Below are 16,894 nucleotides of genomic sequence, written 5' to 3' on the forward strand. Positions count from 1 at the left end.
TTCTCAGCACTGGGAACAGGAAATTCTGTCTTGTCCCACCAGGAGACCTCTCACCTTTTGAAATCCCTTCTTCTGTCTGATGATTTCAGTCCCTTCTAGGTGAGCAATCACATGAGTGGTACAATAAATGAGCTCACCCACCAGGGGCTAAAACTGTTATCAGTGTGCCATAGCAGGAGGAGGGGGCTGATTGCAGCACCCCACCTTTCTTCCTGCTGTGCATTCCATTTCATCTGGTCCTTTAAAGAAGTGTACGTATATGACGCCTTGCAATTCTATTTCCCAGATAAACTCCTGTAATTCCTCCATAAGCCTAAGTGGAGAGGAGGTCACTCATTAGCCACACTAATAACATGTCTTCAAGAGCCAAGTTAACAGGGAGGCATTATCAGTGTCTACTGCAGTGTTGTGGATGTGCTGCTGTGGTGAGGGGTGGCTAGTGATGGAAGATATTTTTGAATTTCTTCCTCTCATGCTTCTATGTTCCGTAGGCTGAGAAGACAGCCCACAATACTTTCATGCCCATTCTGCCAAAACTTAGCCACTACGTCCACTCACTTGGCTGAACTGTATGGGGGTACTGTGGTGTGTAGTAATCACGGGGTGGTAGGGAAGGTCCCTGCTTGGGATGGCTGTGGCTATGTGGTTTCCACCTTTTGCATCACCACAGGTCTAACCTGAGGCAAGATGAAACCTCTCTCATTATGTTCTATCACCTCAAAAGGACCCTTTTTCTACAAGGAATCTGAATTCTCAGTGAAGATTCACAATTGGAGATTCTAGTTTTCCACACAACCATGTTGTGAGTTTGTGCCATTGACAATTTATTTTTCATTTTGCAGTTGTGAAGAGTTCTTGAGGGAGTCCCTATATTCATGTGGTGACCCACAAATGTCTAAAAAACTGACTACTTCATACCACATCAAGATAGAAGCCTATACTCATATTTCCCCCAGTGACATCTCTTTCGCAAGTTTTCCATGTGGTCACTAAACCAGAACATACCTGTAATCCTTCTGAAGACTACACCACTTGTATAAGAGCACTCCAAATTTGAGAGATCTTGTTTGTAACATTTACAAATTTCAGAGAACTCACCTGTAGGGCCAAGAGGGGAAGATGTGAGGTTATTCACTGACACAGGCAAGCCAGGATTGTCTACTGATGGCTAAGCAGAGAGGGACCCATACTATCAGGGATGACTAGCTGATGTTATATAAACTGAGAACAAAGGATTCATGAATCAATTAAAGATCAATGGAGATTCCTTGTCTCCAAGACAGGTGTCTGTTTTCTGATATGTATTTGAGGGTTATAATAAAAGGTTAGCTTATAATGAAAAGAATGAGCAGAGTAGTTTATGGTTTAGTGACCCTAACCTTGCAATGTTAATGCACATACTTCTGGAATGTCTCAACTGTGGACCCTTTCTAAGTGGTGAATCTTATGATCACAAGATATTTACAAGCCCCATGTTAGGGCTCCAGCTATGTCTCAAGAAATTCAGGACAATGAGCAAGGGGGGAAGAGGGCTCAGTATAGGGAGCCTACTCACAGCACATTAAAACCATGATGCCTTCTGCTGGTCCCCTGCCAGCTTCTCTTTAATTCTGCCATTCATCTTTATCATGAACCTGTAATTTCAGATAATCTCTGTTACCCAAGTATAGCTTAGTTAAGTATAAAAAGGCTGCAGGAAAATCTCCTGGGAATCTGCCTCCGGGGAAGCATCATTGCATGGCACCACGTATGCTGGTCATCTGAACATGGTGCACGCTGGCTGACTCACCTATAGTCACACATTGGTTTGACTATTGTATCAGTAGGTTGAAGATCACAGAGCCTGGACATCACACAGGCAGGAGTTGACCTGAGCGTTGTGGGTCCAAAATGTGTTATATTTCTTCAGTAGAGACTCTTGAGTCAAGCAGTACCCACAGTGATTTTATAACATCTATATGTGTGTGTGTGTGTGTGTGTGTGTGTGTGTGTGTGTATGTCCCAGAATTCTCTTATATAGATACAGAATAGGAGGTGTGGCAATCCACTGATTGGGTTAAAAGAACAGAGCTGGAACCAAAATCCATTAAACCGTCTAGCCCACATTACCAGTAACTTGTATTTCAGTTGGAAAAAGCAAACAAGATGTACTGAAACATAAAATGACACAGCTCATCTTCCTTGTGTTTTAATATTTATCTTAGATAGTAAAGGCTTTATTTTTCTGAACCCTGATTACAAGTCACATGATCAAGAAACAACTAAAAAGGGAGATACAGGAGCATGTAAAAACAACTGCAGCACCTTACAAATATCCCACAAAGACAGATATCCTAATTATGACAAATATTTGCTCCGTGTTCTTGAAAATTTCTGCTGTTTGTTTTTTCCTTTTTAATACAACTGAACTAATAACATATAGATGAGAATCAGAATCTTTCAGATTAAAATGAGCCCCTTAACCTAATTTGTTTGGTCATGTAGTAGATACTGAATATCAAGAAAAATCTCAACAATATCCCTCACCTTTTTAATGGTACCAAAACTCACCCCAAGGGGTGTCCTAAGTTTTCCTGCTAGAATTCAAAATAGAAATGCTATATGACTGGCCTTGTCTAAAGATAAAAACTTCCAGGCTTATTTTCTTCCCCTTGATACCAAGGGACAGAACTTATTCAAGAACTGCCAAAGGCTATCATTAAGAAGATAAGAAGAAATGAACTGAGGAGAAAAGAATTGAAAACAATTTAAGTTCATTTCACTAGTCATCATGGTATCTGCCAAACAAACATAGTCTCTATAAAACATGGTGATCTATAAGTCTGTAGAAATCACAACATTATGGAGAAGCGATACAAAAATATGGTATTTTTAATGTCACTGTAAATGTGCTCTTGTTTCAATCTATTTTGCATTTATGACAACAGACACTGAGTTTTGAAATAAAATTGTTCTGTAAATGCCTCTGCACTAGCGTTGAAGTTCTCATACTTTGGTAATATATAAAGATGCCATCAATTGCTGAGGAATTTCAAATATATGGTACAAAAGAAGTTTCTGCACCAAATTCCTGCTCTCCTGGTTTTCAAACCTTAGGTGAGTAATTCTTTTCATGTATTGATATTCAAATTAGAACCAATCTTCAAACCTTGAAATAAAACTAAATACAGAGGAGACCAGTTCCATCTGCAGCCTCCTGTCCAGACAGGGAAACTGAGGCAGGGCCTTTCACTGGCCTTGGCCTCAGTTCCATCTCCAGCCCCAGCCCAGCTCTCCCAAACTCAGAGTCCCACCTCCTCTCTGCCAGAAATGTAGGTGGCTGACTTTTTATTCTTTATTTTGCTAATTCCCTACTTCTCCTTACTGTATAGGGCAGCCCCCAGCTCTACAGCAGAGCCCAGTTCCATCTACAGCACCCTAGTGAAATTCTGCGCTGCCCTAGTGCACGGCATGCACCTCAACTTGAAAGAAGAAATGGATACTAAAAAAAGAATCAGATGGAACTATTAAAGATGAAATCTGTAATACGGGAAATCAGAAACTCTCTCAAAAGTATTAAAAGCTGATTAGACCATGCTGAAGATCAAATCTCGGATGTAGAAAATTAAACCTCTGACCTGGTGGAAAACACTTTAAAGACAGAGAAAATAACAAAAAAAATAAATGAAGATAATATATGAGAAATACTAGATTCCATTACATGTCAAAAATTCCAAATAATTGACATCCTAGAAGGTGAAGAAACTAATAAGGGCATGGAAACTCTAGCCTATGAAATCCTGGAAGAAAACTTTCCAAGTGTAAAAAGCACTCAAACATCCAGATTCAAGAAATACAAAGGACCCCAAATAGAAACAACCCAAGAAGATCCTCCCCTATGCACATCTTTGCCAGACTGACCAAGCCTAAGATACTAAAATTGGCAACAGCAAAACGTCAAATGTCTTACAAAGGTCATCACATCAGGCTCACATAGGACCTTGCAATGGAAACAATGCAAGAAAGGAAAGAATGGGAAAACATATTGAAACTATTAAGAGAGAAACAATTTCAAACAATATTATTATATCCAGCAAGATTATCCTTCATATGGGGAAAAAATGATTAAAATCTCAGACAAACAAAACCTAGAAGAATTTGCTAACAGCAGACCAGTTCTTCAAGAAAATATGAAGAGAGTCCTGTTCCAGGGAAATTAAAGAATGAACAGACAGAAATAAGAGAATAAAAAACAACCAAGACCATGGTCAACTTAAAGGTAGGGGTAAGTCTCGAAATATCAATAATAACATTGAATGTTAATGGACTAAATGCTCCAACCAAGAAACACAGACTGGCTGAATGGACAAAGAAAAACAAAAACAAAAACAAAAAAACCCAGAAACCCTCTATCTGTTGCCTACAAGAAACTCATCTCGTGGATAAAGACATACATACTAAAATTGAAGGACTGGAAAAAGTTATTACCTGCAAATGGAAACCAAGAAAGACCTGGAGTCACAATACAAATTTCCTACAAAATAGGCTTTAAAACGAAAGCTGTATGAAGAGACAAAAAAAGGGCACTATGTTGTAGTAAAAGGTCTAATCCATCAAGAAGATATAACGTTTATAAATATCTATGCACCTTACTCAGGAGCACCCAAATTCATGAAGGAAAGACTTTTAGATCTAAAAGGAGAGAGAGACTGCAACACACTAATTGTTGAGAACCTCAACACCCCACTATCTCTGGACAGATCATCTAGACAAAAAATAAGTAAAGATATAAAGGATCTAAATGATATCATAAATCAAATGGACTTAACAGACATTTATAGAACCTTCCAACCCAAAACCATGAGATACACTTTTTTCTCACCCCCACATGGAAACTTTTCAAATGTTGACCACATGATAGTGCACAAAGCAAGCCTCTACAGATTCAAAGGCATAGAAACTATATCCAGCATCTTCTCTGACCATGATAAAATTGAACATGCTATTAATTTCAAGAAAAATCCTCAAAAATAAACAAATACATGGAAATTAACCTACTCCTGAATGACTTCACAACTACTGAAGAAATAAAGACTGAAATAAAAATATTTTATTGTCATGGACACTAATGACAATAAAGTCACGAGTTTCCATAATCTTTGGTACACTGCAAAAGTAATCATAAGAGTGAAGTTCATAGTAAATAGTGCACATAAGAAGAAGATTGAAAGGAGGCAAGTGGATCACCTAACATCATGTCTTAGAGAATTGGAAAGGCAACAGCAAAAAAAAATCCAAAAACTCCAGGAGAAAAGAAATAATAAAGATCCGAGCAGAAATAAATCAAATAGAGTATAGATTAACTATACAGAAAATAAAAGAGAGTAAAAGCTTGTTCTTTGAAACGATAAACAAAATTGATACACCACTAGTTAGATTAATTAATAAGAAGAGAGAAAGGAGCCCAATAAATCAAATTTGCAATAAAGCATGAAATATAACAGCAGATATCATAGAAATACAAAAATCATTAAAATATGCTATGAAAACTATATGACAACAAACGAGAAAAGCTAGAAGAGATGGACAAATTCCTGGACACATAGTCTACCAAGATTTAGGCAGGAGGATGTAGAAAGTCTGAATAGGCCCATGACAAGCCAGGCAATTGAATCAGTAATAAATTACCACACAACAAAGAAAAGACCTGGTTGATGTCTTCACCTCTTAATTCTACAAATTTTATAAGGAAGAGTTAATTCCCATTATATTCAAGTTATTTCTAAATGTCCAAAAGGGTCAAACTCTCCCAAATTCTTTCCATTAAACCTCCATCACTCTTATCCTTAAAACAGACAAGGACAAGATGAGGAAGGAAAACTATAGATCAATATCGCTGATGAATAATGACACAAAGATTCTCAACAAGATACTAGCAAATCCAACAACATATAAAAAAGATTATACATCATGACCAGATAGGCTTCATTCCAGGGATGCAAGGTGGGTTCAACATACGTAAAACCATAAATGTAATGCAACATATCAACAGAAACAAAGATAAAAACCATATAATCATATAATTCATGCACAAAATGCATTGTATAAGATATAATGTCCCTTCATGATCAAGACTCACAGCAAAAATCACCATAGAAGGGTCATTCTTCTATACAGTAAAAGCTATCCATGAAAAACCCATAACTAACATTATGCTGAATGGACAAAAGTAGAAAGCTTTTCCACTAAACACTGGTACGAGACAAAGATGTCCACTTTCTCCACTACTTTTCAATATAGAACTGGACATCCTCAACAATACAATCAGAAAAGAGAATAAAATAAAAGGCATTGAAAAAAGAAAAGAAGAGGTGAAATTATCTCTATTTGCCGATTACATGATTGTATACATAGAAGACACAATGGTATCCATGAAAAAATTCCTGGAAGTAATACATGAATACAGTAAGTCTGCAGGATACAAAATTAACATACAGAAATTTATAGCATTTTTTTAGTAATATATTGAATATTTTATTTTGCTTAGTAAGTCAAAATGTAATTTTAACATGTAACCAGTATAGAAGTGTTGATGAGGCATCTCTCATTCTTTTTTCATAGTAAGTCTTTTTTTTAAATTGTATTTTGCTTTTATTGTCTCATACTGAAGCACTGAGTAAAGATCAAAATGAAAAAATACAGATACATTGCTAATATATAGATGAATTGTAAATATATATTGGCAAATCTAATTCAAGTATATATTTATTAGTAACCTGTAGCAGAGTTAAGATTTATTCCAGGGCTATATAAAATGTTTATACTTAGTAAATAGGTTAATGGACTTGGTCACATCAAATAAATTGGAGTCAAAAAACTATATATTAATCTCAATAGATAAAATTAGTCAGACTTGTAAAAAGATTTTTATGTATTTATTTCTTCTGAGAGAAGAGACAGAGAATGAGAGAGAAACAGACAGACAGATAGACACCCCTAATAGGGTTTTCATGCTGCAGCCCTCCCCTGAATCCACAGTCAGGGTCACCAGTACAAGCATGTGTGCCCAGTATGCACAGAGAGGATGCAAACCCAGGACCTTCCATATGGCCTCAGCTTCATGGAGTATTGTGTTACCTCTGCACTGATGCTGCTGGCCATTTATTCTGACACACAACTATGACCCTAGAAATAGGAAGGCATATTTTTAGTATGACACTAAAAACCAGCCTGAATCTCAAAGTAGAAAACATTGGAGACGTTTCATTAAAGTCATAACTAATATAAGAATCTACATTCTATTTTCATGAGGAATGAAGGGACAAAGTTTTTCTAAAAATCCAAGTCAGTAAAATATATGAAAATTTAAAACAACGAATCTTTATATTACATTGGATTACATATAACTTTACAGTGTATTACATTGTTTTTTACAAAAGGGAATGCCATGTATGTCAGTCAGTACAGAGACATTAATCTCCCCACTTCAACATTCAATATCTTTTCTATGTTTTCCCCAATCCTTAGAAAAGTGCTTGCACATGGATATTTATTACAGAATTATTCACAATTGCTAAGACATGGAACCAATCCAAATGCCCACAAGCAGAGGACTGGATTGAAAAAGTGTGACACATAAACTCTATAAAATACTACTTAGCTATAAAAAGCAACAAGACCCTAGCTTTTAATACAAAATGGATGAATATGGAAGATTTGCTGCTGAGTGAAGCACGTCAGGCTATGAAGGAGTGACATTGTATGTCTCCACCCGATATATATCGAGTCCCGGCACTCTGTGGCTGAAACTGAATGACTAGAGGATATAGAAATATAGAAAATGGTTATAAATACTAGATACAGTATGGAAAGAGGGTGGGTGAAGGAGGAGAGTCTGAGAAAAGATATTAAGGACAAAAATAGAGAAAAGTATTTGAGGGACAAAAAAATGGGTTATTACCTATAAAACTAAATAAGTTATAAAACTAAAAAATAACAGTTATAAGATTAGCATAATTGTCAAAGTACAAGTGTCTTCCTGAAGATACACAGGAAGTTTTATTAGTCATAATTTATTCAAATAACTGAAAGATAGTTTAAAATTTGTTTCAAGGTCTAATGATAAAAGTAGGATATCATATACTGTTACTTAGTATATTTAACCTAATAAACACAATTTACAAAATATTGTACTTGTGGTACTTTAAGAAAGTATGATAAATTTCCCCAAATGTTAGTATGTAAACCATAATTAAAAGTTTAAGATATTACAAAAATATTTGTTTTGTACAGTTCATACACAAAAACAGAAGCCAAATGTTAGAGAACTGGTGAATAAAACTGGAGACATGAAATTTATCTTCTCTTTCTGTCAGCTTGTGTGTATGTATGTTTGTAACACAGAGCTCAGATATTTCTCACAGTCCTCATAACTGGAAGTCCCTCATTTTATCTTTCCTACACTTAAAGTAACATTAAAGTAATAACATTGTTTTCAGAACAAAATAAAATTTATTGTATAAAATTAAGGCCTTCATATTTCATTATTCACTAAGGCTAAAGAAATACTATGGGACTAGCAGTTAGCATAATGGCTATGTTGCTGGAGTCCCATGTAGTAGACGGTAGTTCTAGTCCCAGACCTGGTGGCTTAAACTCACGCCGGGAGCATGTGCGTGCATGCCCAAGATCCCGAGAGGAGAATGGAGGAGAAGGGATTGCATCATGGCCATCCCCCCCTGGGGGGGGTGATTTCTCACTTTCTGTTTCTCTGTCTCTCTCTGTCTCTCTGTCTCTCTGGCGAGTGCACATGCCCTATAGCAAAAACCTCTCTAAAAAAAAAAATACTATATCTTTTTTTTCAGTCCACAAAAATTTCACTTTTACTTCCTTCCATCTCCAACTCTTAAAATGACATGAACAAATATTATCAAAACAAGCACTATAAATAACACCAAGCCCTTTATAGATGACTCTTCTGTAAGTTATTTCTTGGCATGAGTGATCTTCATGGCATGTGATAGTGTGACCTTAAATGCATGTAAAGCATCCCTGGTAACTCCAGCCTGCCTATCATTTTCAAATTCAACAAAATCAATGTCATGCCTCCCAGGTATCAAACATACTATGTTGAAGCCAACAGCATAAATAACATCATCTTCTTAGTCTCTTCTGGCAAGTTATTAAGGAACTAAATACAGTTTGGAGGGTAATCAGAAAACTGAAGATATAGTGTTGAATTTCCTTGTGATAGCTGAATTTAGTGTTCCCTGGCCAGGATTTTGTTTGCAGTTGTTGCAGTTGGTTCCACATTTTTGGCTTTTTTTCTTCTGTTTGTCAGCAAAAGTGCCTCACATTTTAGATATGATATCAGAGTCTGTTTTTACATACTGGATTTGCATTGATTTACCATTAAATGAAAATCTTTGTAACTGTCTCAAAGCATTTGTGGATGAGCCCAGTTCCTTAATTATAACAAAGGACTCTCCCTCATGTTCATGTTCTTTCAATCCACAATATCTATGACATGGCCAAAACAGGGACAAAACAGGGCATACAGGGATCTCTTCCATTCTCCTTTTTTAAATTCTGTATTCATAATATTGGTATAAATTGTGTGATTTGATCAGATATCCACATTTGGGTTAAGTTCTTCAAACAGTGAAGGGACAACAAACAATCGACCTTGGAAATCTCTTCTGGGAACAAATCAACCAACCAACTAAACAAACAAAAACTGTACTTTATATATAAAAAAGTTTATCAATACCTCATTGAAGGTCTGAGTGCCAAACAACTTTTACTAGGAAAACTTAAAGTTTTGTCACAATCATGGCTTGTTTCTGTGGAATCAGACAGAATTATACTGTTGGTTCATTCCTTTTAATGTGTTTGTTCCCATTTGAAATAACTAAAACATTTTCTTTTTTTTTTCTTTCTCTCTCTCTGTTTTTTTATTTATTTATTTTTTTCTCCAATAGGCCAATAATAGAAGACTCTTCCATGGTTTGGTCCATCATTAGAAACAAGTATCTCAGATCTTCAGTGACACTTGCATAACGGAGGTGTCATTTTCTCACTCTTCCAAGGCTCTTATAAGTTAACTATAGAAGTTAGTATAGAGAGGAGAATCTTCTGAGGAGACCATCTTACTTGTGAGCAATGAGACTATGTAGGCTTTTCTTCATGAATAGTAAAGATCTGCTCTTTAGTTGGTGGAAAAGATGAAAGGCTTGATGAATTTCTTTTAGTACCTCCTGAAAGAAAAGGATTTTTCCTCAAAATGGAGGGATGACAGGCATTGGCATTAATACTATTGAAAGTACTTGATTTTCGTTTAGGTAACTTAGAGGCAGAAACATCTGAACCTGGATCTTTAGCTTCTTTTATATGATAAATACTACTAAGAAGACTCTTTTACACAATGACTTAGAAGTCTCAGATCCTTAAGGAGTCTTCTCAATGCCTCCAGAGTCCTCAACATCTAGCATTTCTGATTCTTTTCAAACCATTAAATGCTCTCCAGAATTAAATGAAACATCTAAGTTTGAGTCACTATTGGGACATGTACAATCTGTATATTGCTGCGGTTGAGATACTGGCAGTAAAACTATAACTTCCTAATAAGCCAACATAGGTGGACAGTCAAGAGTAGAACTCATTTCCATATCACAAACTTGAGTAACATATAAAACAGTGCAAAAAAGTACCAATACTGAACCAATCATTGAAAACTTAGTATTGGTATTAAATGCAAGATGCTCATTCTTTCTTTGCTTCTGCATACAGATAGGTGAATTCAAGTTGGGAGACTGCAACAGGCCCAGACAAACAGAGCACTTAGTATTAAAAAGAGATGAACAAAGTTTGACATTGTGAAAAGGCCTGCTTTTATGTTCTTTAGTTGTAACTGATCCTGCTGTGCCTTTATAGGAGCAGTCACACCAACTGACCTCATTTTAACTTTTTCATGGGAATCTTTTTTTTTTTGAGAAGTTTTTGCTATAGGGTGCGTGAGTTCACCAGACAGACAGAGAAAGAGAGACAAAAAGTGAGACATCACCCCACAGGAGGGATGGTCATGCCACAATCCTTTCTCCTCCATTCTCCTCTCGGGATCTTGGGCACGCACTCACATGCACCTGGTGTGAGTTTTAAGCCACGGGGTCCGGGATGTGAACCGTGGTCAATTACATGGGAGTCCAGTGACATAGCCATTACGCTAACTGCTGGTCCCTTTCATGGAAATCTATTGTGCCTTTCAGCTCCCTTTCACATATGCTTGCACTCTGTATGCTAATGCTGGAGACAGGCATTTCTTCAACTTGATTGGTGTTCAAATTTCTGGCCATGGGACCAGCAGTTAGTGTAATGGCTATGTTGCTGGACTCCAATGTAGTCAATCACAGTTCAAGTCCCAGAACCAGTGTGTGTGCATGTGCACCAAGATCCTGAAAGGAGAAAGGAGAAGGGATTGCAGTGTGGCCATACCCCCTAGGGGGGTGACTTCTTGTTTTCGGTCTCTCTGTCTCTCTCTGTCTTTCTAGCAAGTGCACGCCCCTATAGCAAAAATCTCTTCAAAAAAAAAGTTCTGGCCAGAATTTGGAATTATTCTTAGTGAGAACTTGATTCTAGACCATACAAGAGCCTTAGAATGCGTGCATTCATGATTTCTTCAGTACATATTATTGACACAACAAAAAAGAAAAATGTCATTGACTTGTAAATTACTGCATAAATGGAGTCTACATTTTCATAACCTGTATTTCCATAAAATTCAGTTATACGTTCTATTTTGGAGTTAGTGATAACTGAATCAAAGAGCCAGACTAACCTCATTCAAGGACCTTGTAATTTTCATTAGGCAACCATCCCTGATCATTTTCCAAGTAAGCAGGGCAGTATTACGAGAATCATCTAACCCTGAAGACAGAGATATCAAACACTGACAGGGAAGATCTCCCAAACTTACAAAGAAGAATGTGAAATTGTTAGGCAGTCCCCAAGATATGACTGGCATTCTGTATGGACCAAGATTTATGAGTAATCTATAATTTTTTTTGCAGTTTTTCTTTCATGAGTCCACTGTATTCATCCCTTTTAGCAACAGAAAGCCACTACACAGCAGTCTTTATCATCTAACAGCTCATGAAAGCAGCCATTTGAAAGTCCAAGAAACTATTCACATCTAAGTGTTGCTTTAGGCTAAAGGCTAATCCTTATTAATGACATCACTAAAGAGTGAGATTCTTATGAGATATTTTACAAATATCAAATGATGTACATAATCAGTAATTTTCAGTTTATACTAATCAGAATGTTCTTGTCCTAAGAATTCTATTCCCACTTCCTACAAGCACCACTGAACCCTCCTGTTTTTCTCCTATGGAAAAGCTAACCAAATAAGAGAAGATATATCTTTAAAAATCAACACTATTCAAAGACTGCATATTAATTACTTTTTATAATTTTTAGTAGAAATATGTTTTTGTTGTGTTGTTTTTAAATAATTTAATGTATTTATATTAAGCCAGGAAGCAGCAGAAAACTAATGAAACTGGAACCACATAGGAATATTATGGGTTCATGTCCCAGCACTGCCCTGATACTGGCTAGCTGGGAGTAGGGCTAGCTTTCAACTTGAAGACATTATTGGGGTACAGTCTGTGTGTGTGTGTATCTGAGACTCTGAAGGAAGAAAAAAAACTTTAAAACAATGTTTTAAGATAAAAGTTTTGGACTGGTCTTCGATTGTAGCTCTTCGTCTACCTTTGCAGCCTAATTTTGAGCTGTCTCTTTCTGTAATCCTTTTGAGCTGTCTCTTTCTGTAATACTAGGAGACTACTGTTCCCATTTCCTGACTACTAGTTCATATGTTTTTGTGGGAAGTCTTGTGTGTACCTCCCCCCCCACCCCACTATGGCTCAGCTTCAGACACACTTTTATAGTGAAAACAAGAAATATGCTATTGAAGATGTTCCCTTCTCAATTCCTGGCACCTCTGAAATTGTCAACCTTAGTAATACCATCAACAAACTGCTGGGGGCCAAAAATGAGTTCCACAAACATGTGTGGTTTTATTTCCTTATTAAAGGACAGTTTTTGTAAATGCCCTTGGTCAAACATGTGGAATTGGAGAACATCTCACCCCACGAGGTCGTGGAACTAGAATATATGGCTACATGTACCACACCCCAGAGAGAAGAATGCATGTTCCATGATGACTGGATCAGTTCCATTAAAGGGGCAGAGGAATGGATTTTAACCTGTTTTTATGATAAAAGACTTCTCAATCTGGTTCTTGGAAGGAATGTCAATAATTACAACTGTGGGACATACAGATGTTGTAAGAGATGGGGCCTGGGTGAAAAAAAAAAAAACAATTTACCTTGCTTACTACTGAGTGCTTCTATAGATTGACAATTCTCTTGTGGGAATGAAACACAGAGAGGAACAAAGTGAAAGATCCACATTGCTTCAGAGTCCTGCTCAAGTGTGGATAGCTCAGGAACTAAATTTTACGGTGACTCCTGGGATAACATGCTGAAGATCTGGTTGATAGTCCCAACAGATGAAGAAGATGAAATGGAAAAATCCACAAATCAACCAAGAAAGAAAGAGAAAACTGTGTAGCTTGCTTTGCCTAGGACTTCTATCATCACCCTCACTGGCCACAAGGAAACAATTTTCTCGGTTCTGTTGGTTAGATACTGAAGAAATCTGCAGTGAATCTTGGTACTATACTATTAGAATGTGGGATGTTGGGTCTCACAGTGTTAGGTCAACTTTGACTGTAAATAAAGTATTTAATTGTATTTCTTGTTCACCACTTTGTAAATGGTTAGCATCGGGAAGCACAGGTAGGTATATCGGACTGTGGAATCCCCAAACTAAAGATGCTTCTTTGGTGTCTCTGTCCTGACCTCATGTACTGACTGGGTCACATCTGCCAAATAGTCTCCTACTCATAAACAGCAGCTGATTTCAGGTCCTTTAGATAGTATGGTAAAGCTATGGGGTACAAAAAGTTGTAAAGCTCTTTTCTATCATCTGGCTGCTCAAGAAGACAAAGTTCTAAGTGTAGACCAGACAGAAACAGGGTTACTTCTGAGTGGAGGAGCAGACAATAAATTATATTCCTACAGATATTTACCTACCACTTATCATGTAGTGGCATGAGAGTGAATGATAATTTAATTCTGGAAATTTGTTCAGTAAATGAAAGAGGTAATCCAATGTAATCATTGGATTTCATTGATGTGAATGTAAAAAGCTGCCTTTTAAATTTAATGCAATGTTTTCATCTTTATTAAGAGCTAACATATGACTCTTTTTTCTTTTTTTCTTTTGTATAGTTTGTGTTTAAAAATACAAAATGTGCCTTTTGTCTTCTACCCTATGCAAAGTCTTGAAATTAAACTGAATTATTTCTTTTAAAGAATTAATAAATAAAAAATAAAAATAAATAAATAAAAACTTTTAGGGCCAGCTGGTGGCATGGTGTTTAAGGCACTGAATTCCAACATGGCTGGTCATGTTTCTAATTCTAGACCTGGTGGCTTAAAAATTACACTGTGTGTATGTGTGTGTGTGTGTGTGTGTGTGTGTGTGTGTGTGTGTGCCCCCCTCTCAGGCGTGCATGTGTGTTAAGACTCACCTCTCAGGTGTGTGTGTAGGGGGCAGAGGACACACAGCGTCAGAGGGAATGCAGCTCCAGGCATCCCTCAGGGTCTGGGATGTCCACCCCGTGGGTGGGGACAACTAGACTAAGCACCTACTCTGTCCCAGGAGTTCCATGTCACCAAGGAATCAGGTTGGGTGTGACCTTAAGCTTCACGGGGCTCAGACAGCCAGGAGCGGTCAGGGAGGGCTTCTCAGAGAAGGTGCCTCTTGCAGAGGGCAGAGCAGGCACCAAGCACCTCTCGGGCTCAGAGGGGCTGTCAGAGATCAGAGAGGCCCCCACCTCTGCGAAGCCCATTCCCCAACCCAGCCGAACCCCACTTCTGCCCTCTGCCAGCACCTCTGGGCCTCCCAGCACACCCACAGTCTCACTGCCTCGCTCCCTATATTACTTGTAGAAGCCCATACCTATACATTCAATAAAATTGAATCATCTTTCAATGGAAAGAAAGTGAACATGCCACCATCATTGACTTTTACCTTGTAAGTTGATCTGAGATCAATCCAAGAATTTAAGACCACAGGTTTTAACAGCTGTTTTCTTTTGCACTCTTACTCCAGGAAAGCCCCAAGTCCAAATCTGCAGAAAGAACATTAAAAGAACAAAGTCAATGATGCAAATATTTTTTACTTATGCTATCACCATTTATAAATAAAATATCACAAAATGATAAAAAATAGAACAGTAAGATTCAATTGCTTTGCTCATAAGAATCATTAAATTTTTAGTGAGTTTTCTAAAACGTCATGACAGGTCATGACTTCACCACGATCCCATATTATCCACTGTGTATTGGATAAAGAAATCAAGTTGCAAGACCAGCAGATGGCGCAATGGTTACGTTGCTGGACATAGTTGACTGAGGTTTGAGTCCCGGACCTGGTGGATTAAACCTCACACCGAGTGCATGCACATGTGTACCCAAAACCCCAAGAGAAGACTGGAGAAGGAGGGATTTTGGCATGGCCATTTCCATTGCGGGTAATATCTCAATTTCTGTCACTCTGTCTCTCTTCATCTCTCCAGAGAGCACATGCACCCTATAGCAAAAACCTCTCTTAAAAAGAAAAAAAATTATGCTGATAATAAAGTTAAAAGTGATTTTGAAACATCCAATAAAACTCTAATGATTTCAGAAAATAGAATAAGATATTCAATTAAAAGGCCTCGGCTGGTTCTGCAGCAGAGAGTTTAGTTGCTGTATATAATTAGTAGAATCCCACATGGCTGATTGCAGTTGGAATCCTGGCCCAGGGGCTTCAAAACACTTCACGGTAATGTGTGTGCATGCCCAGGAGCCTGACAGGATGGAGGAAAGGAACAAAAAGGATTTCAGGCGTGAACAGGCTCTACAGGGAAGGGGTGCTTTTGCTGTCTCTCTTTGGTGCACACATGAACCGTCTGGTGTTAAAATTGTTTTTTTTTTTTTGATGGGCTGGCAGGTGGTAAAGGGCACTGGACTCCCACATGGCTGACCATGGTTTGAGTCCTGAGACTGGTGGCTTGATTTTATGCTTTCTCTCTCTCTCCTCTCTGTCTCTCATGCACACTTGTGTGTGGGTGCACATGCATGCGCACTTGTGCATGTGCTCTCTCCCTGAGCAAATTGAAAATAAATAAAGTTAAATAATTCTTTAAAAGAATGTTTTTCCAAGACCTTTATATTTCATATAGTCTAGGAAAATATTAATGTTCCTGAGAAACCAAATCTTTTCTGGGAATTTAAAACAAAAAATGACCATCAGTGCTATTTTGTCAATTACTATTAATAGCAATGATGTATCAGAGTTATGCAGAAGATCTACTTTAAATGACCCATTTTTTTTCATGTTATCTACATTAGTAAGTGTCAAAGCATAAATGCACAGGTTGTAGCCCAATGAGACTCTATTTGAGGCTGTAGAAAAATAGCATTGTAAGAGTTTTTACTAATTCATCTTTGCCTGGACTTAGAATAAAGAGGAGCACGTGGAAAGACTCTTAAAGTTGAGATATAAAATTGTAAAGTATCCTAAAATGATCATTTAATAATATGAATGAATTTACTTTTCTTAGTTCCATAATGGTGATGCCACCCACTGTTGATGGACAGACATAATTTATTTCTTACCTGACCAGGAAACAAATGCACATAATTTTACTTCAGAAGTAGAAGGCTCAGAAATCCCAGTACCAATGGTAATTTTATTTTCTTGCTGAATCTTATGAATTCTTTTATAGAACTAAGATAAGCAA

The 16,894-nt window shown here is 37.3% G+C and overlaps 3 pseudogenes; 1 reads left to right on the forward strand and 2 right to left on the reverse strand.

Annotated features, from left to right (window-relative positions):
- Window positions 1–8,963: 8,963 nt before the first annotated feature.
- LOC102497353 (U2 small nuclear ribonucleoprotein B'' pseudogene) lies at window positions 8,964–9,637 on the reverse strand (annotated as a pseudogene).
- Window positions 9,638–9,741: 104 nt separating this feature from the next.
- LOC102497771 (ERI1 exoribonuclease 2-like) lies at window positions 9,742–10,951 on the reverse strand (annotated as a pseudogene).
- Window positions 10,952–12,897: 1,946 nt separating this feature from the next.
- On the forward strand, window positions 12,898–14,157 carry LOC102498172 (ribosome biogenesis protein WDR12 pseudogene; annotated as a pseudogene).
- The last annotated feature ends 2,737 nt before the right edge of the window (window positions 14,158–16,894 follow it).

The sequence above is a fragment of the Tupaia chinensis genome, unplaced genomic scaffold (genome assembly GCF_000334495.1).
Source record: "Tupaia chinensis unplaced genomic scaffold, TupChi_1.0 Scaffold139432_1, whole genome shotgun sequence".
Lineage (NCBI taxonomy): Eukaryota > Metazoa > Chordata > Mammalia > Scandentia > Tupaiidae > Tupaia > Tupaia belangeri.